The sequence below is a fragment of the Castor canadensis genome, chromosome 13, assembly GCF_047511655.1.
Source record: "Castor canadensis chromosome 13, mCasCan1.hap1v2, whole genome shotgun sequence".
Lineage (NCBI taxonomy): Eukaryota > Metazoa > Chordata > Mammalia > Rodentia > Castoridae > Castor > Castor canadensis.
Genome location: NC_133398.1, coordinates 43,934,586 through 43,956,952, shown reverse-complemented (window position 1 = coordinate 43,956,952; position 22,367 = coordinate 43,934,586). Strand labels below are relative to the sequence as shown.

General features: G+C 35.1%; 1 protein-coding gene and 1 long non-coding RNA gene across 45 annotated transcripts in view; one reads left to right on the top strand and one right to left on the bottom strand.

The window, feature by feature from the left end:
- The window catches only part of Lingo2 (leucine rich repeat and Ig domain containing 2), a 1,208,229-nt gene that overhangs the window by 442,711 nt on the left and 743,151 nt on the right, over nucleotides 1–22,367 (bottom strand). The window lies entirely within an intron of this gene.
- On the top strand, nucleotides 2,546–5,861 carry LOC109679093 (uncharacterized). Its single transcript, XR_002211734.2, has 3 exons — nucleotides 2,546–2,671; nucleotides 4,018–4,158; nucleotides 5,711–5,861. It is a non-coding gene; the product is annotated as an uncharacterized lncRNA (long non-coding RNA).

Genomic DNA, 22,367 nt, shown 5'->3' with positions numbered 1-22,367 from the left:
ACAATGCTGCCACACACAGTGAGCAAATAGCCTCCCCATTGTTCAAATCCAGCAGGTGACTGCAAAATTAAACTATTTCTTTCAGTGCAGGCAGGTTTAGAATTGTTTGGCAAATAGCAAAGGAAGAACCTTTTATTGTGAAATCTTAATTCACATCCATGCATAATGGGTGTTTACCCTGAAGTCTTGTATTATTTAATAATTATCTACTTAAATCACTTTATGTATCAATTTATCAAGTGTGGAATAAAGAAACTGCATAACTGATATTTTTAACTTTGTTGTTTATGAACAGCTTCTACTTCTCCCTGCTATTAAGATGTAGACATATGCACACAGAACTGAAGCAGGTTTGCTTTGAATACTACAAAAGTAAAAACAAAAAAAAAATGCCTCACGATGGAGTTTATGATCACAGCCCTGGTAGACTTAGATATATACACAAGTCTTCCATTCCTTAAACCTTCCTGCACTCATTTCCTCCTTGTAAAATGTGGATAATGCACATTTGACTTCTCTCAGGTAGAAACTATTTAATGAAGACATGAATGCAAGGCAATTTGGTTTCTTCAGAGCAGAGGATTTTACAAACAAAAGACATTACTGTGATGCTCCTGTTATTATTCAGTTGTGCTATAAAACCTCTGAAATGCAAAGTAAAAAGAAAAAAATCCAACCTAGCACATCATTGAAAAAGCTTTTATCTTCTTTACTTTTCTACCTTAGCAACATTAGTTTCAAAAAATGTCTGATATACTTGACAAGTCAGAGATAGCTATTGTTACAGATGTAAAAGTAATCTATATGCAGCTACTGAGCCAATGATATATGTGTCTTAGACATGTAAAATCACTAAATCATAGTTGCAGATAATTATCAAGTAATATCAATTCACCTTTACTTTGTTTTCTTATTGACTCATTAACTTAAAAATCTAGTTATATTTTTAAGTCAACTTTGTTTTGGGATAATTTATGTTCTACACTACTCACACAGGTTAATTGTAAAATTCAAGAGCTGAAACAATCCAAATAATAACCACTGCACTGATCAAGAACTAGGATACCTTCATCTCATCAGAATGTTTTCTCATGCTTTAATGAATAGATAAAACTGGATCTAGTTTTCACTCACTAGTAATGAGATATATTTAAGTAGGTGGTATTAGTTTAGATGTGGTTGGGTTTCTTACTGGAGAAGTGGGGGTTGTACAGTTGGGAATCATCTGCTCTTGTTACTTATCATTTCTTTAGAAACACCTTTTCTTTATAAAGACATTCTTATTTTTTCATATTGCATCTTGTTTTCCCCTTTATGCTTCTTATCATAATTTATATATACTTATTTCTGTGTGAGTATGTATGTATTTATTTAGAATCTAGTTCATGCACTAGATTGAGACCTTTCAGAATTAGGACTCATGTTTTTTGTTTATTTGTTTTGTTTTCTTTTGTCAATATGTTCTTGATTAGTGCCTACCATTTGTTGGGTACATGACAATATTTATTAATATTTTATATCCTGGTTCATTCATGCAACATTGTTAAGTACTTAGTCTGGGAAGTTGCACTGCATTTGATAATAATCTAAGGATTATTATGTCTTCTAATAAGGAGACACTATTTTATGTTAAATCAACAATTATGTTCTTATAAAACATCTTGATTATTATCATTTTTTGTCATTAAGATATTTTCTCTTAATTAGGTTCTGATTGTTAATATGCATGAGAGAAGGAGTGGAGGAAGGAGCACTCTTTGAGAAAGAGTGGCTTGGAATCAGGCATTACTGAGTTCTGTCTGTGCTATTCACTAGCTGTTTGCTTATGTATGAGTCAAGAAACACCTCCAAACAGTGAGTTAAACATTAGTATCATTGAAATAATAATAATTTCAACCTCATATGGATAATGAAAAGTTAAAGAGATGCATCGAGCAAGATATGGAGGAGAAGAGGGTGCGTGGAGATTCATGCCCTCTTCAGAAAACCACACGCCCCATATCTGTACATATGTGTTCATTATATCTTCTTCCTGACTCCAACTCTCCCTTGCTTTCATGGAAGTCAGTGGGTGGAGCTAAAAGTTCCAAATCTATCAGTTGGTCTTTCTGGTGACTACTTTCTGAGGCTGTGTAGGGCCTACCTTAAATCACATCATGAAGATAGAAAAAGGCACGCTCTAAAAGGGGCTTGTTATAAATATCAAGAATTACTTAAGAATCTCCAAAGATTTTAGAACTATGTGGCAGGAACTGGGGACAAAGACCAAAAATAATTCTTTTTACATAACACGATTTAAACAAGTCACTATTTTTCAACTCTAGAAATGTAGGAAAACATTATTTCTAAGGGTAAGATTGCAAAATGGTGATCGGGGAGAACATGTCCTTAGTAATGAGTATAAGTTTTAGGACTACCTTGTCAGAAAGATGTTAGACTGTTGAGTCTCCCAGAAAATGTCTGTTAGAAACTAGATAAAACCTTATCTGAATCAAACAGCAAGCAAGTTGCTGAGCTAATACTTGAATTCAAGGCAACTCATCCAGTGTTTACTTTCTTTTGAGTATTTATTACATCTGTCCTGCACCTACAATTTGGGAAGTACTCTATGCATGGGGACACAGCAGTGAACAAACATTGCCCAGATGGAGCTCAAATTCTAGAATATAAGGTAGGAAGACAAATGTTGGCAAGGATGCTTTCTAGCATCTCATTAAGTCCTTTTATAGAGCCCAGAGAGTTCAGCAAGGAATATTACATTATTCCCATGTCATAAATTAAAAACTGAGGCTAACAGGAAGTTACTAAGGTAATAAACTAAATTGGGCCATCAGGAATGAAGCCTATATTGGTTGATTTCAGATAGGTGATTTGCTGATTGCCAAGTCAATGAAAACTTCACATTTTATCCTTAGCATTACTATTAATATAGTCATATTAATAGCAATATAGTGAATTACACTGAAGACCAAACATTTATCCTCAGATGGGAGGAAAATGGGGCTGGGAACAAAAGGTAGACATATAGTTATAGAGTAGAATGCAAGGCAAGACAAATAGATGCTGACATCAGAATGTCAATCACATTGAGGAAGCCCCCTTTTTCCTCTCCAATGCTCTTTCGTCAATGTTCTCTCTATCCCTCTTCTCTTATTTCCTTCCTCCATTCCTTTCTTCTTAATGTAATGACAGTCATCCCTGACATCAGAGTCTTTTCAAAGGAAGATGTTTCTTTAGTGAAGATAATAGGGAGATTCAAGACAGTTGATTAATCTTTCCTCCCTTGAAGTCTTTTGTTTTCTAAGTCTCTTAGAAGATTCATTGGGGTAGATAGAAGTGCCAGGTAAGAAAAAAAAATATCAGTATTGAGCTGAACCTAGATCTCCTTTTTATTACCCAATACTATACACATACTTTCTTATTAAAAAAGAAGTCCTCAGTGAGGGAAATAATCCCTTTCATTTTCCAAATGAGAACAGTGTAGCTAACAGAAAGAACAGAATTAGCAATCAGATTCCCAGTAGAAAACCCTTGTCATTTCCTTCTGTAGTGAAATGAACAAAAGTGGAGAGTATATTAATTTCATTACTAGGTAGAAGAACTAAAGTCGCCCCATCTTTTTGTATTTAACTCCCATTTGGCATAAGGGCATTGCTGTCTCTTTCATTCGCTTACCAGAGCTCAAACAACTACTGATCTTGACACTTGAGAACAGAACTTACACATTCTTATTTTATTAAGACAGAATCATTGGCAGAAGGAACAATATTAACATGTACTTCATAAGGTTCTGGTGGCAAGTCCCAGCCCATGATCAAAGCTGATAACTGTCCACATCTGAAGTAAAAAGATTAAAAACCCTTTCATTCTATTCTTGAAAAAAAATGATAATAAGGTAAAAGAGGTTAATTGTATGCTTAATAGAAACAAAGGAGATAACGAAAGTCAATTATGCAAATAATAATCTTTAAATAAAACTTTCATCAATTAAAACTCTCAAAATTTGATTGTGTAAAGTATCTTTCAAAAGCATAACTATGAAACTGAAGAAAAGAAGTGGAAGAAAAACCTAAAATTCAGGTCCTTGCTGCTCAAAATGGGAAGTCTGACAAGTTAACAAAGATGGCACATGTCCAGGGATGTCAATTTAATTCAGTTGTGAGTAATTTAAAGAATTATTTATATATGTGAACAAACACACATTTTATATATATATATATATGCAGTGTGATGTTTAATGCAAAATTTTCATAACTTCTTGATTATATAGCATTAGCATTGAGATAAGTCTTTTTTTTTTTTGTAGGACTGGGGTTTGAACAAAGGGCTTTGTGCATGCTAGGCAGCTGTTCTACTGAGCCATGCCTCCAGTCTCCCAGAGAAGTTTTATAAATGTAGTTGGTCCCTGTTGCTATTGCATGGATCTCTGCAGGGAAAGTTCATACTCCTTTTGCATCAGTGACTTTTTTTTGGAAAGTAGTTAGTGGGCTTGGTTATTGGTTGTAGAAATTTTAGGATATTCTCAGCTTAGACTGTATAAGAAGAAATATATGTGGTGAAATGTTGGAACCATTTCTCTCTTGGTCTCTGTTTAATGTTGAGAGGGTGAACTAATTGGAGGCAAATTCAACTTCACTCCCTCATATTCCCCCCACTCCAGACTGTCAGTTTCAAGGGTGCAGATTGCATTGCAAGTCAAACTGATGAAGTATTGGGGCCAGTGCACTATTTACTTCCATCTGTTTAGCAGGCACTTTTGTGCCCGACATTTGGGAGCCCTTTGTATCACTTGCTTTGGCAAAGGTCCCCATAATCTTAGCATACTAGAAACCAGTTTGGTATGGATGTGATTGGGCTTCTGTGCTGTTGCTGGGATTGGAAGAAATAAAACATGCAATTGAAGTGGAAGCGAAAAAAAAAAAAAGATTAATATTATACCTTAAATTTGGATCTTTGGTCTTCACTATTTAGATTTGCTTAGAAGAGTCACAAATGTGCCTGGTAGCATATTCTATCCACATAAAAATGTGAAAATTACTAGGTGTGTTGGCTCAAGCCTATAATCCTAGCTACTTAGGAAGAGAGAGGATTGGGAAGAGCACCATTCAAGACCAGCTCAGATAAAAAGTTCATGAGACCTCATTTCAATGGAAAAGGCTGGTTTTAGTGGTGTATGACTCTCATCCCAGTAAAGGCAAGTAGTATAAAATAAGAGGATCATGGTGTGGGTTGGCACAGGTATAAAGTAAGAAAGACCCTATCTCAAAAATAACCAAAAGGGCTGGTGGTGTGGCTCAAGTGGTAAAGCATCTGCCTAGCAAGCATGAGGCCTTAAGTTCAACCTCCCCCCCCACAGTACTACCAAAAAGAAAAAAGTGAAAAATTATAGTGGCCAATGGGCAGGATGAGATTAGAGAATGAGTCAGTTAACTACTGCCATAGTTGCAGGTGGTTTGTTCCCTAAAGTTACATGTGCTGGAAGCTGATTTGAACCCTATAGTTATATGTGTTGGAAGTTTGCTCTCAGTATAGTGGTGCTGGGAGGTGGTGTAGAACCTTTTGGGGGGTGGGAGACAATTAGGTTATTAGGCTTCCTGCCCTCTGAAGGAAGAAATTAATGTTGATCTGGAGAAATGAGTTCTCTAAAGCATGAATCATTATAACATGCAAAACTATCCCCTCCCTGCTCTCTGGCTTTGTGTCTTACCAGGTGATCTCTTCCTCCTGCATACATTCCCATCATGATACCATCCACCATGAGGTGATGAACCCAAGGTGTCCTTCCTAGAGCCAGTACCATGCTTTTTGGACTTTTAGCTTTCACTATGTGAACCAAATAAACTTTTTTTCATTATAAACTACCCAGCTTCAGATATTTCATTAAAGCAATAGAAAACTGACTAATACAACTACCATAATTCAAGCTGAGCCTATGTAATAGAAAATGAGGATCCCATTCAAATACTCATGTTGCACTTTACTTCTGAAATTCCATTTCCTCTCTGCAAAATGTGGTAGATTGACTATTTATTTAATAGACACTTATATAGAAATTACCAGATACCAAGTGCTGGTCTAAGCACTTTGCATGTATGGACTCATTTAATCTTTCTGACAAAGGACTGAGTTTTCAGTGTCATGAATAATACACACAGTAAATCCAAGTATAAAAATAGAGATAGAGGGGACTATTTTAGGTAGTCTAGTCAGGGTATTTTCTTATTTTGTTTAACATTTATATGATATACTTGGAGTTTTCTACTTTGGATAGGAAGTAACACTTGATTAGTTCTGAAAAAATTAAAGAGCCATTCATGCAATTATCTGGGAGAACAGTATTTTAGGCAGAAGAGACCAGCAAATGCTCAGAGATGGAAATATGCTTGAGGTGTTGAGAACTGCTAGCTTCCTTGATTGAAGCTGGGACAGAGACAAGAAATAGAAGGTGAAATCAAAGAGGAAAATAGCTGGGTTTGTCCTATAATTGATGGAAAATCACCCTGATTCATATCTTTCAAGTAATTTCCAAATATTTTATAATATAGACTACTCCTTTATTTTATCATAAGAATTTATACATATATGTATAGATGTATGCAAAAAATCTGTTTCTAAATGCCCTGGGCACATTATCTTGGTTTACACATTTAATCTAAGGAATGTTTGTTTGAGCAGTTATTCATCAGTGCTTTTTTCACAAGCCTAGACTTACTTTTTAAAGAATTCTATCATTTTGCATGTGATGAGTTTTTGTAATATCCATAACACGTACTAATTATAGAAAAGGCAGCAAAAATAACATACCATTTATATCCATCAAGATCTTCTTAGAAAGATAAGACACAAAAAACTATAATCTGTGTAATTCAGAATGTAAGTGCAATATGGAAGCAATACTTAACAAGATAATGTATCCCATTACTTAGATTAGTTTCAACATGTATAAACATACGCTATAGTGTAATAATAAATATTTAATGCAGTACCTATAAAATATTTTATTTTGACTTACTTATTGTTTTGTATTAATAGAAGTATTATATTTGAAAATTAATTTAGCAGTAATTTCCAAGTATGCTCAACAATCTCTGAGAAGTCATAGCAATTAATAAATTATGTGGACTGCTTAACATTAAATAATTTCAAAAACAAATGAAAAGTCTGTTACATTTTTATAGGAAAAATCATATTTAATGTGAGAAGTGTATTCATTTTAATGTGTATGCTATAATGTGAATGGAAACAAAGAGTGTGCCAAGATCTCTTAAATCTTAAAACAACACCACATGACTCTGACAGCTGCTAGGTGCTTGAACTTGGAAATATCACTTAACATGTCTGACCCTCCAAAATGGAAATAGAATACTTACCTTGTTAAGTTATTATTGTGAAAAATGAAAGTCCACTTGACTTTTGTCTGATACCTAGCAGACATCAATAACAGGTTGCTGTTATTAGTATGTCTTATGTGTCTTTCAAATATTATTTGCCTATGGTTCCCATAAAAGCTGCTATCTCATTAAACCCTGTAGTAACCCTTCTTAGCAGATAGTGCTAGTACACATTTACCCAACAGGCACTAATGAAGGCCATTTAAATTGAATTACAAAAGTAATAAACTGAGGATGAAAGAAAGACTATTCTAAATTTTCATGTTAAAAGAACGCTGCAATACATGTGAAGTTGGGCACTGAGAAAGTAGATCAGTCACTGTGGTTACTCACAAAACTGACCAGAAAGCAAGTGGATATTAGTTATATGGTCTATGTCGTGTGGAGGCCAGACTATTTAATCTATGGCAGATTATAGGACTGATAATATATACAAGGGCTGAGTTAACTGGTATTGCCTGCAGGTCTACCTAACTACAAGGTCTTTAAAGAAGTTTGTTTTTAGTAGTTGCAGAGAGTTAACTGAAAGTGAATACCCAAATCTATTTAAGTTACCTTCTAGCACAAGTACATGCATTAGCTTTCCTGCCCTGTGACAAAAGACCTGAGATAAGTCAATTTTTAAGGAGGAAAGTTTTATTTTGATTCACAGATTCAAATTTTTCAGATTATGGTCACTTGGCCCTTTTGCTTTGGGCCTGTGGCAGTACAGTACATCATGGCAGGAATGTGTATTGGAAAAGTCATGTGTACCTCATAGTTGCCAGGGAGACTGGAAGGGGTTTGGATCCCAACATGCTTTTCAAGGGCATACCCCCTATAACCTTCCTCCCACTGGGTCCCACATCCTAAATGTTTCACTGCCTTCTAACAGTGTCATAGGCTGGGGACCAAGACGTTAATGTGAAGTGTAGATAAAATGTGAAGTAAGGCAATAAAGGAGAGAAGAAAAAGGAGTGTTTTCAACTTGGAGTTGGTCCAATGGACTACTGTAAAAACTAGGAATCTCTCTGTATAGCTGTCCTTAACTCAATTAGCAAAAACGCTTTGTCTTCCTTATTATGCTTATGTCTTCTCTTCAACAAAATTAGAGATAAGGGCAAAACGGGTTCTCTAATCTCCAAAATTAGAGATAAGGAGGAGGGGGAGAGAGTGGGGGAGGGGGCAAGGGGGAGAAATGACCCAAACAATGTACGCACTTGTGAATAAATGAATAATAAAAAATTAAAAAAAAAAACTTGAAGCATGCTGTGAAGTAGAAATACATACTAGATGACTAGTAAGTATGAGAGCAGGTGAAAAGGTAAATGAAGGCTAGATGGAGAGAAAGGGCCGAAGAAGAAGCTATACTCTTTGCATAACTTTTGCTTAACAACTTAAATATTTATATTTTCATTCATTTAGGAAATTTTACTTTTGAAGAGTGATGTGCAAGTGGTATCTGGGAGATTGGCTAAGTGAAGTGACTCATTTCCTGTCAATTCTAATGTTCTGTTGGTTGGATCATGTTGATATTACTTGTAACAATCCTCTTACTTCTTAAATTTGAATTCTCTAAAGGACAAAATTCAAGTAGACTCTAATTCCACTCAGTTCTTTCAGTCATAACCCACCATTCAAAGTGCAAATATAGGTTTTTGTCTTTGTTAAACAAACAAACAAAAACAAAGAGTAGAGTGGGGAGGACAATACTATTAGAAGGTATTTTTCCCAAATTTTGGAAAGCTTGACATCTATTTATCTCCTTCATTGTCAACAGGATTAATATGTTCAGATATCCTACTAGAGGGGAAACTCTGTCAGAAGAACTTTTCCAATACTAATCTTATAACTGCAACTAAATATGCAAATTCTCTGCAAATATGAATAGCCCAAGAAGATGGGCACATGGGCTAGCCATTCTTTCTCCTGGGAACTTAAACGATATAAAGCAAAATCCTTAAATGTCTGCAAAGACTGAGAGCCAAGTGAAATTCTGGAAATTTGTCCTAGGGAAGTAATAATATATATGTGCATGAGTTTTTTTATTATAACATTGATTATCAAGTGAAAACCTAAGAAATATGTAAATATCAATGGTAGTGCACTTGTTAAATAAATTATGACTGATTTACAGATGTTTTGAAGCACAACACAGTTAATAAAAAATTATTAAAAACAGCTGCAAATAGACAAACAGGGAAAACAAGATTAGAAAAAGTCATTAAACAAGAAATACAAATAACCAGAAAGCATCAATAAAATGATCAGAGTAATGAAAGAAGTGCTATTTTAAACAAAGAAGTTATATCATTTTCCACCCAATATAGATTATGAAATACTACAGGGTTCATACTTTTCTGATGGTCAAGGAAAGTTTTGATTGCAGCTGGCACAATGTATTAGGAAGAATACCCATGAAGGTAGAATGGAGAATTATATTAATTATTATATTAAGTTATGAGATTTGACTTAAAGGTGCTTAAGGTTCATTCTATTTTCAGAATTCTAAGAATTTACTTCAGATATATTTACAGTGGGGAACATTTGAAAATAAAATCCATTATGAACATAAGGAAGTGTAAGAGGCACTCAAATTGCTTTTGCTGAAAAGCACTGATTCCTTCATGGACCCACAAATTAACTAAAAACAGGAGAAGCGAAGCATCCTTGTCTCTGTTTTGTATCTGTCCTTGCTCTAAGACAGATTTTCTTTGCAGTCACTTTGCAATCACCTTAAATTTCAGGAAAGACAGATAACATCTTCATGGCAAGGGACAGAAACTACACCCAACAGTAGATCTTCCTTACGATGACTGCCTGCAACTCTGGAACCTCTCTCAGAACAAAGACTGAGCTAATGACCAACCAGACCACACTTGTGACCAGAACTGTTTAACATGCATACATTTTGCCCCCTGGCCCTAAGTTTTTGTCAATTTAAACCTATACCACATATCTAGAACCTATACCCCAAAGATGGCTGAAGATGAACTGAGTACTTTGCCTGTAACTACTGCATGTCCAGAGCTGTGTAGCTAACCTCTTTCCTCACTTTGACCATGACTTGGTGTTTAGGGGCAGGTGGCCGGACCTGGCATAAGGAATCTCAGGAACTTGGGCCTTGGATCAAAAACTCTGGTTTTAGAACTATCTATTGAAGAATAAATATAAATAATAACTGATACCATACTTGAATTAAAACTTAGTTTTAAAATTGAAACAAATGGTCTATTGCCTCTCTCACCTCAAAAAAATCAGTCAGCTTAATTATGCAGCATTATTTTCTTGGAAGCATATACCAGTGTCCACCCATGTGGACACAATGCATCTGGACTGCAGAATATGATAGAGGTGACTAAATCAGGCAGAGTGGCTCTATTGTGACCTTTTGGTAGCAGAAAGACCAGCACAAGATACAATCGTATCTTTGAACTGCAGCCTATTTTGTGAGGAAAATTTGTTTAGAGTCAGAAAACCTGGATCCAAGTGGCAGTTCTGTCTTTTATCATCTATGGGAGCTTATACAACTCATGAATTTTCCTGAATTTCATTTCCAGTTGTGGGTAAGAACTGCTCATACTGGTTCAGGAAAGGCAATCATGAACCTCTCTTTGCATCTCCTTGTTCAGCAGTGTTACATTTGTAGCCTGAAATTAGGAATGGTGGGTAGATTTATATCATGGAAACCAGCAAACACTACAGATCGGGCAGACCAGGACTTTTCTGATCTTCACAAACAAGCTGTACAATGACCAGTACCTCACTGTTTTAAAAAATTGGTTCTTGAAGAATTAAGAACACAACTAAGGGATTTAAAAGTGCTTTGTAAAACATAACATACACTGTAAGGTGTTAATGATATTTTATGCATTGTATTTTGATTGAGTAAACCTTGAACAAATAACTATCAAAGGCACTCCTTGTTTCTAATGAAAGAGGAGTTGAGAGAGAAGGATAATTAGTGAAGGTGAAAGTGGACTTTCTAGAGCTTGACGCTTTATTCAGGTGCAGGAAAACATTAACAAATATTGGAAATTAAGAGAACAACCTGAATAAGTAAAAGGAATATGTGATAGGTTCTGAAAATAAATTAAGCCAAAATATGAGGGCACTCCGATGTTACAGAAGAACTGCAAATAATCTGAAAGATACCTTAATTTTTTAAGTATCTAGTGAAAGGCCAGTGGAAATCATATTAAAAAATTGAGAATTTTATTGACAATTCTGTAAGTAAAGGGCATAGAATGACAAAACAAGTAATAGGTTAAGATTTCCAATGTTTAGATTGGAAAAATTCAATGACATTTGAAGGAAAAGGCAAGGAGGATTTTGGTACCTAAATGTGGAGGGCCTCATTAAGGCAATCTAAGCTATTTCTAAATCCCCACCCACACAGATGTTAGCAAAGCAGCCTGGGATCCCAGCTTGTCATGTTTGTGGTTTTATAAGCATTTATATCTACACAACTAAAGAAAACAGAAGCTTTGCAAAATAGATGAATTCTAGATTTTTGTTTATAATTTCTCTTTCCTTTCTTTCCCTCTGATTGAAAAGTTAGTATGTAAAAAATTGTCACAGTTATATCCTTCATATTATATACAAATATAATACATTATTGAAGATAAAACATTGACAAGAATAAGACTGGAGAGAATAAAATCATCATCAGGGTATCAAAAACAATTAGGGATAAGCACAACAGCAAAATCATCATCAATGGTTTTATAAATCTTTCGCCATGAACAATCTTAACAGCAGATTCTCTCAACTTCCCTGTTTCTATCCTTCTGTTCTCCTTTTTTCTCTCTATCCCATTCCTCCCTCTTTCCTTCCTTCTTTCCCCTTTTGTTTTTCCCCTTAGGTCTTTGCTTTTATTCCATTTCCCCACAACATATCCTCTCTGTTTATTTCAGAATTACCTTTATAAATTTCACTTATAAGGCACGCATCTGACATGATACCTGCAAAGACAGCCAATATTCACCCAACTATAGCACAGAATACCTTCCCATCACATTTCTTCTTTCTTTTTCCCTCAGTGAACCCTAGGCTTCAGCAACAAATTGACAAGATTGGTCTCAAATTTCTTAGACCTCCAGCTTTTATCTTTCACTGAAAAGAAGGCAGAATGTGTACCTGAAAAACTAGAGATTTGGCAAAAATACACTATCTGGTTTCTACCACTTGGCAGTTGTGATATAAAGAGCAAGTTACTCAGCTTTTCAATACATTAGATTTTTAATATATGAAAGACAATTGATACCCTGCCTAGGATTATTGTGAGAAATAAATGAGATAGCCCATACAAACTGTCCATTGGGATATTTGGACATTTTATTAACTTCAGTGATGATAAAGATAATGATGATTGGGCTGGGTATTCTCTCTTTGCCTCTCTTATTGAGCTTTTTCTTTTTTCCTTTGGCTCTGCATTCCAGGAAGCTGAATTTCATGGATTTAATAAATTTGTACTTGTCCTTTTGGCTTCTGATAAAATCAGGTCAAAGAGATTCCTGCAGCAGATGGAATAAGGAGAGGAAAGGGACTTTGAGGTATTATTCTCAAGCTCCCCTTCTGGCTGCCTTGCAGGATGGCAGGTGTTGTATTGCTCTATGAAAGGTCACTGTTCCTACAAAAGTCCCTCACTCATGTCTATAGGTACCATTCAGATCTGGCAGCTTACTCTGCTGGTTCCTCCTGCTTCTTTCCTAAAAATGGTGGGTAACTTTTATAATTGGAGTGCCTGTCCTTCCAGGATTCTGACTGGCACAATAATAATGGTTGTTGTTTTTGACTGAAATGTCTTTATTTGGTTTTTTCTAAACTTATTTGAGACCCTACCTTGTCTTCAAAGAATAAGTAAATTGTCATTGTAAAGGATTATTTCAAGTCCACTCCTCCTTAAAACATTAGTAATGAGAAATTTTAGCTTCCCCTGGACTCCAAAAATTTTATTCTGTTTTGGCAAGTAGCAGAATTTGCCTAATAGGATCTGGTTTCTGCCTATAAACTTGTGAGCCTGTTGGAAATCTAGGCCTGGGTTGTGTTCTAAAGCATTTGTCACAGTCATTCTCACATGCAGTGTGAATGTAAGGTTTTTAAATTATTGAATGAAACATTTTTCTTGGCATGACCTTTTTGCTTCTCTGACTCTTCTTGATGGAGGTTAATTTAATCTCTGCTTTCTTTAGTTATATCTCTGCTTACCTCTTCAACTAAAGTTTTTATACAAAAGGAAAGACAGAGGCTAATCCAGCAAGTCAAACTCTTTCTCCCTTAAAGACCAAGGGGAAATGAGGAACACTCGTGTAAATAACTTTTTAGGGGGGGAAATATAAATTCATTATTTTTTGCTCAACATGACTAAAAAAGGGTTCATACAACTCAATTTGCCTTCTACCAGAGTGTCTTTTTCTCTTTTATCCTAATCTAATCCTAATCTATTCCTTTCATGGCTTATTTCCTTACTTTTTTGTATTAAGAAAAAGTATGTTGCTCTTTTGCATAACAAATGAATAAATATATTCTCCAAATTATTTATGGTTGACATTTAAAAGAAAAAAAATCAACCAACTTATTTCGTTACTGTTGTTTTATTGCTGGTTTGTTTGAGACAGGTCTTGCTGCTTAGTCCAAGCTGGCCTTGAACTCCAGATCCTTCTATCTCTGCCTCTTGAGAGCAAGGATTGCAGGTGTGCACTGCTATACCCAAATTATTAACTTAATTTTTTATTTTCCTTTTGAAAAGTTATTAAGTCTAACAGGTAATCTATTTTAACATTTCCAGACTGGAAACCTCTTCAATTTTATTTCCTCTAAATTTTATTACTAAAAAGAATATTTTAAGTGTCAGAAACAAATTCCCACCACAGATTATGTTACGTTTATTTGTTTTATGTTTATTTATCATAGTAAAATGAAAGCAAAATAAAAAAAGAATATGAATTATAAGCATCAATGGCACAACTCTGATGAGTTATTTTCAGATTTGGATATTCAGGATCTAAACATTGCCCTCTTGAGATATATACATAGAAAGGAGTTGATTCTTTTTGAGTCCAGGGATACTTGCATCTTATGAGCACCTGAATTCGGGTTGTATTTTGACAATCAGCTTTTTATCGTAATCTCACTTTGTGTAATGACATTTTCCCACAGCAAACATGAGAAGAGTGAATCATTTCATCCATAAATGAGCTTCAGTGACCTTCAGAGTAGAAAGTAATACAGTGGCTGAAATGTGTGAAATAATATGACTGTTAAAACTAGAAGCTGAGTTGCCTTTTCTTCATCTTTCAGAGAAAATTTCCAGAAGGACTATACCTTTGAGCTTGGCATATGGACCTATGAACTTTCATTTGGAGCAGGTCAGAGAAAATTTAATTCTCGATTAAATTAAAAAAGATTTAACTTGATGAGTAGGGATGTGTTTTTGCTTAAGGAGGTATAGAAAGGCACAACTTAAAAACAAATCCCTGCCTAGGAATCTTATGGAGAATCTCTTGATTACATTTGTTGACATTTTAATATTCTGCAAGCTTAAAACATTCTAAAAACACTAATGCATATTAACATAACTTGCATATTTATAGTTTAAGCTATTTTATTTTTTTATTCTCCCTTGGGCTTTAACAATGCTACAATATGATTCAACATTGGTTCCTCTTAATTGAAATAGAATTGGGCCTTTCATTAAAAGGCCTTTCTCTGAAACCTCCGTTGTAGTTAACTTCAAAACCTGTCTCCCTCTCGTCTTTTAAGAGGAGTTCAGGCCATCACTTCTACCTGAAAGTCTCACTGTCACTCTAATTCAATTTAATTCATTATTTCTAGTATCAAGCTCACAAACTCCTTCATCTAACTAGTTTTTCCTGCTTTTATGTAGATTTATCTGTAACACTATCAGCTTTGCAGCAATCACCATGTAGTAGAAACACATACAAACAAAACCTTTGAGGAATAATGGGGTGAAAATAAAGTATAATTACTGTATCATTCTTGTTCTAATTATCTATTGAAAACAGCTTAGATATGACTGTTTTTAGAATCCTACTCTAGATATTTCTCTTTCTGTCATAGTTCTATCCATTGGCATTTAAAACTCCTCATTTCACAAGCCTATCGATATTCATACCCTTTCTTTCTTCCTTCCTTTGTATTTTTTATTTCTCCAACCATATGCATATTAAAAGGTAGCTCATTCTTTTATTCATTCAAACAAAATGCATTTATTAAATGACTGTTATTGGCATGGAATTGGGTTGCTTTAACTCCTAACTCTGCTAACAGCTTTCTAGACTAGTGCTCTACCACTCAGCCACACCCCCAACCCACACCAACAGCTTTTGAACTTTTCACCCTGGCTCTAGTTCCTTTATAAACTAGCACTACGTTGATATTCTTCTTGTCATTTAAAATTTTTTTCCTTACTTCCAAAATTTTCTTAATATACCAGATCTCATTGGATGGTACCTGAAGTTTTGATTTGCATCAAGATTTCTAAGGTAGAGATTGTCCAGCTTTGCCTTCCATGACGTATTAAATCCAGGGCCCTTTCTGGACAGATCTGTTACCTTGTTAGTCTCTGTTTGTTTGTTTGTTTGTTTTATCACCCTTGGGCAATAGAAATCACATTTTCAAATTAACATAGAAGTCAAGTGAAAATAGTCTTCCCTATTCTTCCTTCATTCAGTTTCTGACTTTGCTATGTACAATTCAGAAAATTTGCTTTGGTATCCCCTGACAAACATGAATGATCGGAGCTTTTCCCAGGAAAACTTTCCTTCTTACTATGCCCTCATTTTTCTTTGAGGTCTAAGTTAAATATATAATAGGATAAACATGTTCCAAAATAAAAAACATTCCATGAGCAAGCTATTTGTATTCTTTCTTCCCAACAACACAAGTTCAGGTTAAATACCAGGTTGACCCGAACTTTCTTAAGTAGTGAATACTGCATTGGTCTACTATAACTTGGCTCTTCAACTTCAAAACCAGGATAGCTATCAGCAACAATCTCAATGAATCCCTTTATTTCTGTGTTAGATGAAGTTTACTCAATGAATCTCCTTTTGCAGGAGCTGCAATAAACAAGAGCATATGAAATTACTGCATTCATGTTTCTAGGGATCTCAATATATCTACCACGTATTTTTGATGGCTTATCATGGAGCATAAACTACTTATTAAGATAAAGTAATATAGGAACGAAGAAAGACAACAAGAATTTAGAGAAGAGAAGGGAAAGATAAAGAAATGAGAAATAAAGGAGGAGATACATATGAAAGAAAAATTGAGGAAAAAAAAATGCTAGGATAATAAAATAAAGCCAGAACCAGAGTACAGTTATAGGACAAATCACTTATGATATGGAAAATTAATTTACTTGTAGATTACCAAGGTGGGGATGAAAAGGTAACCACCACTGCCAAAATGTGCTATTTAAAGGATATTAATGTTCCTTAATGAATGATACTATATGGGGGGAAATGATTACATAGAGTTAAAGACAAGAATTCCGGTTTCATAGCTCTCCTGGTTCTCTGAGCCAAGAATCTGCTCATCACAGAGGAGAGGTTCTAAGGCCACAGCACAGAAAACAACTTGAGAAAAGAAACTTGTACATGGTGCCAACACTTGCAAATTTTCTTAAGGGTTCCTGCTAATTTGCAGCACATAGCAAAACAAGTGTGAAAGTGTAAAGTGACACATGCTGGAGGGAAGAGTGGAGGGGAGAGGTAGCAGAGAATGGTTCTATTTTTAGAGGATGTTTAATTTCATTATAATCAACTGTTAGTCTTTTCCTTACATCACCATTTCCTGAATCACTGTAATTTTCCTAATAAGCTTTTGTCTGAATTTCACTCAAAAACCACTGTGGAAGCAAGCATACTGCAAGATTCACTCTAATGAAATCTTTTTAGTTGGCCAAGGCATTCTAACAGAACAGAAACTTGTAAAACAATGTGCACAGGAAACCTATCTTTGATTGAATGAACAAATCTTGTAGTAAGAGACACAGAGGGAAAAGAGGACGGGGGAGAAATGTGGAAAAGAGAAGAATAAGGTTATTTTACTACTTTGATTAAAATTCTCTCAATATCCCTATAGTTTTAGAAAGGGAGATGGAGTTTCCTGACTATAGGGTAAAACCAGCACTTGACTTTTGTCAACACGTAGCCTGGCTTCAAAGTCATCTTGGACACATAACTTACCTCCTACAAATTTCAGTTTCCTCATATGTAAAATAAGAAAATACCTAGCAATATAACAAACATTTACCTCTTCATGTTTGATTAACTGAAATCAGTTTATGGAGCCCTTAGTGCTTTGCAGGAAAATAAGCCTTCATAAGATTAATTCTTTTATTTATACACAAGACAACTTAGGTCATGATATTTTCCAACTTTCTCAAAGCGACCCAAATAGGAAGATGGCCTCTGGTCCACAGTCCATGGCCCTTCTATATGTCAAAGGAAAACAGGTAACTGTGAAGTTCATAAAGGATGCAGAATTTAGAAAATAGGCCATATGGATGATGCCTGAACTTCTAGCATTCCTTCTAAAAGATTCTATAAATACTAGCAGTGAGTTACATCTCTTCAAAGTCGTATCTATTATATAATGAATGACGTTAGGACTACACAGGAGAAATTTCCAATAATCTCCATCCCCTCCCTCATGTTGTCTTAACTCCAACTGGACACCTGTCAAAAATTACTTTAATGTAGACATTTTCATGTGGGCATTAGTTTTGAACATATAAGCCATTTATTCAATATTCAAGCTTCATGAGAACAAGTGGGAAAAAAATTCATGTTGTATGCCCAGTTGCTGATGGTAACTTTCTGTGCTTCTTCTGTCTAATCATTTTCTTGTCCAGACTCTCATCCAAGTGTTATCTTTACATTGTCTACCCATCTCACCTTTCAGAAATGCAAGCCAACATTATTGTAATAGTCACCTCAGCATTACTTTCTGAAAGAAAATCAAAACTTCATCTATTCTTTATGATAGTATGCACACATGCACAATTTTCTTATAATATATTTTGTGCTTTGCTGTTGACAGTGGCATACATGAGCCACTTTTATTGACTCTGATATGGATTTCTTCAATGGTGTTAAATGCTTAACTATAGTTCCCAGTTGAGATTCAAATATATAGAATTCAGATTACAGAATGACTTAAAATTCATATTTCTTGGAATCATTTGAGATTAGTGTTAGTTTTTCTCTTAAAGTTTGGTAGACTTTAGCAGTGAAGCCATCTGGCTCTGGTCTTTTCTTCATTGACAGGCGTCTATTGAGCTGGCCATTAGAACTGTAGTCATTGCATGTCAGGGTGGACTTCAGACATCAGTTGGCCCAATAATCTCTGTACACTAGTGATAAAAATCATGCATTTTGATTTTAAGAAAGAAAAGGAAGAAGGACAGAGAGGGAGAGAGAGAGAGATTGAAAAGGAGAAAAAGAGAAAAAGGGTTGATATTTGATTTAGCCTTTTAAAAATAATTCCCTATTTTGGTTTATAATTTATATAAAAATAAATAAAAGGAGGAAAATTAGGAGTCACATGAACCACTCAGTGGGAGTTTTCCACTAGAAAAATACCAAGACACTCTCAAACTGAAATAAAAATGCTGAGAATCATAAACAAAGTTGCACAGACATAAAGATTCAAATGCTTCCCTGCTCCTCCAAGTCAGCTGAAAGTGTATTTAGATTTTTCCTCACCTACAAAAAAAAAATGAGTGCCAGAGCCAAGGGTCCACTGAGATCCCCTATGACTTAAGTCCTGACATTAATGACATTGTGAGGTTGCTGCTTTGTGACTGCCAGTGGCTCATTATTTCCAAGATGAAGAGCCAATAAAGCATAGTGAGGAGTTTGTTCTCTATTATAATGTGTATTTGAAAGACTGAGGACAGCAAATGTGTTGTGTATGTTTTACTTACTTTCTATTGTAACATGAACTTTGAAGATTTACTCTGACATTTTGAAATTGTGAACATTTTTCTCTGTCCTCATATAAGCACGAAAAATCCATTGTTGGGCAACAATTAAACAATTAAGCATTTTTCATTAAAAACTTTTTGCAAATGAGACAAAAGTGCATGACTTCTCAGTAGTTAGTTGATGAGAAAAAAACATCAGGTTTTCTTAAAATTGCTTTCTCTGCAGTGTCAATATCTGCAACCACCCAAACTGGCTGAGATTCAAGAGACTGTAAAGAGTTTGCAGATGCCACCTCTGAAGGCTGCTGGCAGAAAAACAAAATTCTCAATGCAAGCTGCTCTTCTCAGGGAACTCTCTTTTTCCCCCCTTAAATATGACAGTATATCATTATAAATCAGGTATTAGGAGAAGGCAGTCTACAAAACAAATGTGTGAGTTTTATAACAGGCATGTGGAAACATGCTAAGATTAGTGATTTAAAGAAAACATAACTCTCCAGCAAGGTGATATTTAATGAGCTCCATGCTCCCTTTTTAGGACTTATTGCAAACTCTATCCAGGATCCAGTGTGGCATTTTTTTTCAATTTTTTAAATTATGGCAGCATACATATAGCATAAAATTTACCATCTCAACCATTTTAAGTGCACTGTCCAGTGGTATTAAGTACATTCATATTCTTGTGTCATAATCACCACCATCCATCTCCAGAGTGCTTCATTTTATAAACCTGAAAAAACCTTACTTATTAAATAAGGGCATCTTTTCTGTTCCCACAGATCCTAGCCACCACCATTCTATTTCATCTGTTTGATACTGCCTACTCTAGGTACCTTATGCAAATGAATTTATGCAGTATTTGCCTTCTCATGTCTGGCTACTCTCCCTTAGCATAATGTACTCAAAGTTCATCTGTGGTGTAGCATATGTCATAAATTCTTTCCTTTCTAATGCTGAATAATAGTGCATCATAGGTGTATACCACATTTTGCTTATGTATTCATCCATCAATGGGCAGTTCAGTTGCTTCAATGTTTTAGCTAATGTGAGTAATGCTGTTCTGAACGTGGGTGAATGAATAACTCTTTGAGATCCTCCTGTCAGTTCTTTAATGTATCTGGATGTACATTGCTGAATCATATGGTAATCTCATATTTTAATTTTTTGATGAACTGCCATACTGTTGCCATAGCAGCTGTACCATTTTACATCCTACCCACAATGCACAAGGGTTCTAATTTCTCCACATTCTTGACAATGTCTATTATTTTGTTTCTCTGATAGTAGCTTACTGGGCATGGGATGGTATCTCATGGTGGTTTCAATTTGCATTTCCCTAATAATTAATGTTTTTAAGCATGTTTTTATGTGATTATTAGTCATTTGTATATCTTGTTTGGAAAAACGTGTGAATAGGGTTGTTTGTCTGGAAGTCCTAGCCTGATCTGGCATTTTCTAGCATCCATGAGTTTATTAAATCCCTAATTTTTCTGATCCAACCTGTGAAGCAATTGAAAATCTCTAAAGCACTGAGAAGCAGAAACTGTGTGTGTGTGTGTGTGTGTGTGTGTGTGTGTGTATGTGTGTATGTGTATAATGGCTTCTAAACAAATAGATTTAACACATATTTTCAAAAGTTTCTCTCACTGTGTACCTGATAAACTGTAAAATTTGCTACAAGATGACAACCAACAGGCTGATATTTGCTAACCTTTTTCCAAATAATGAGCTAGTTTAAAAGAAAGAGATTGGAGAAAGTATACCTTTTACCAATTGTGTATTTAAAATTTGCAGTGCCAACTATTTCTTAAAAACCCTGAAAGTCCCTGACATGTACTATTTTGCTAGATTGTTCAGATATAAATTTGAATCATCCTCTGATGGGAGTGAAGGAAGGAGTGGTGAAGTGGAGAAATAAGCCCTGGGTCACACACTAAGGGGAGAACACATACAGGAGGAACAGGGAAAAGTAGGAAACCCAAAACCTGAAAGTGTTTGATGTCTCCACTGCAGAGGAGCTAATATAGTAACTTTAAAACAACAGAGGTCACTATGGGAAGGTGACTGGGAAGTAGTGAAGAGATCAGGTAGAGATGAATCAATTCGGGTTGTAATACACATGTGTATGGAAGCAATGCCAGGAATCTCTCTGTATATCTATTCTTATCTCAACTAGCAAAAATGCTTTGTCTTTCTTATTATTGCTTATGTCTTCTCTTCAACAAAATTGGAGAAGAGGGCTGAACAGGTTCTACCAGGAAGCGAGGGGGGTGGGGGTAAGCGACAAGAGGCGGGGAGCAGGAGGGAGAAATGGCCCAAACAATATATGCACATATGAATAAAAGAACAAAATAAAAAAAAAAATCAATGAGCCAAGATGACCACTCTGTAGCTTCCTTACTATTGGGTATCATGGGACTGTGGTTTTGCAACAGTAATGCTGGCTATTAGCTTCTGAGAAAGTAATGGTTTTACCTACATAATAAAGCCTCAGTAAATCATCAAAGATATGCATTAAGCTTTTGTGAGTCGAGCAAGGTGTGGTGGTATACACCTGTAATCTCAGCACTGGGAAGGCTGAGAAAAGGAAATCAAAGAGTTCCTGGTCAGCCTAGATGAGACCCTGTTTAAAACAAAAGAAATAAAACAAAAGAAAAGAAAAAGGTCTTATGAATAGAAAATTATTCAAAAGTTATTTATTATAGTAAATCATTAAGAACAACTCAAGCTCAAAAATAAAGAGATATGTACATAAACATGTATATTTAAACAATGGAATTTCATGTCTCAGATGACGTTGTAAACATTATTTAAAATATGGGACACTAGTTATTAATTTCTAGTTATTAATTATATTATAAAGTTGTAATAGCACCCAATATGTATAACCAAAGACAGAGATAAGCAACGGAGAAGAAACACCAGGAGGATGGGCATACACCAAAGTCTTTCAAAACAGCAAATCTTTCAAGATGCCTTGAGATTCTAAATCAATTCCCATGTTAGTTTCTTCTGTTTTTAGTTAAATGGGACTCACA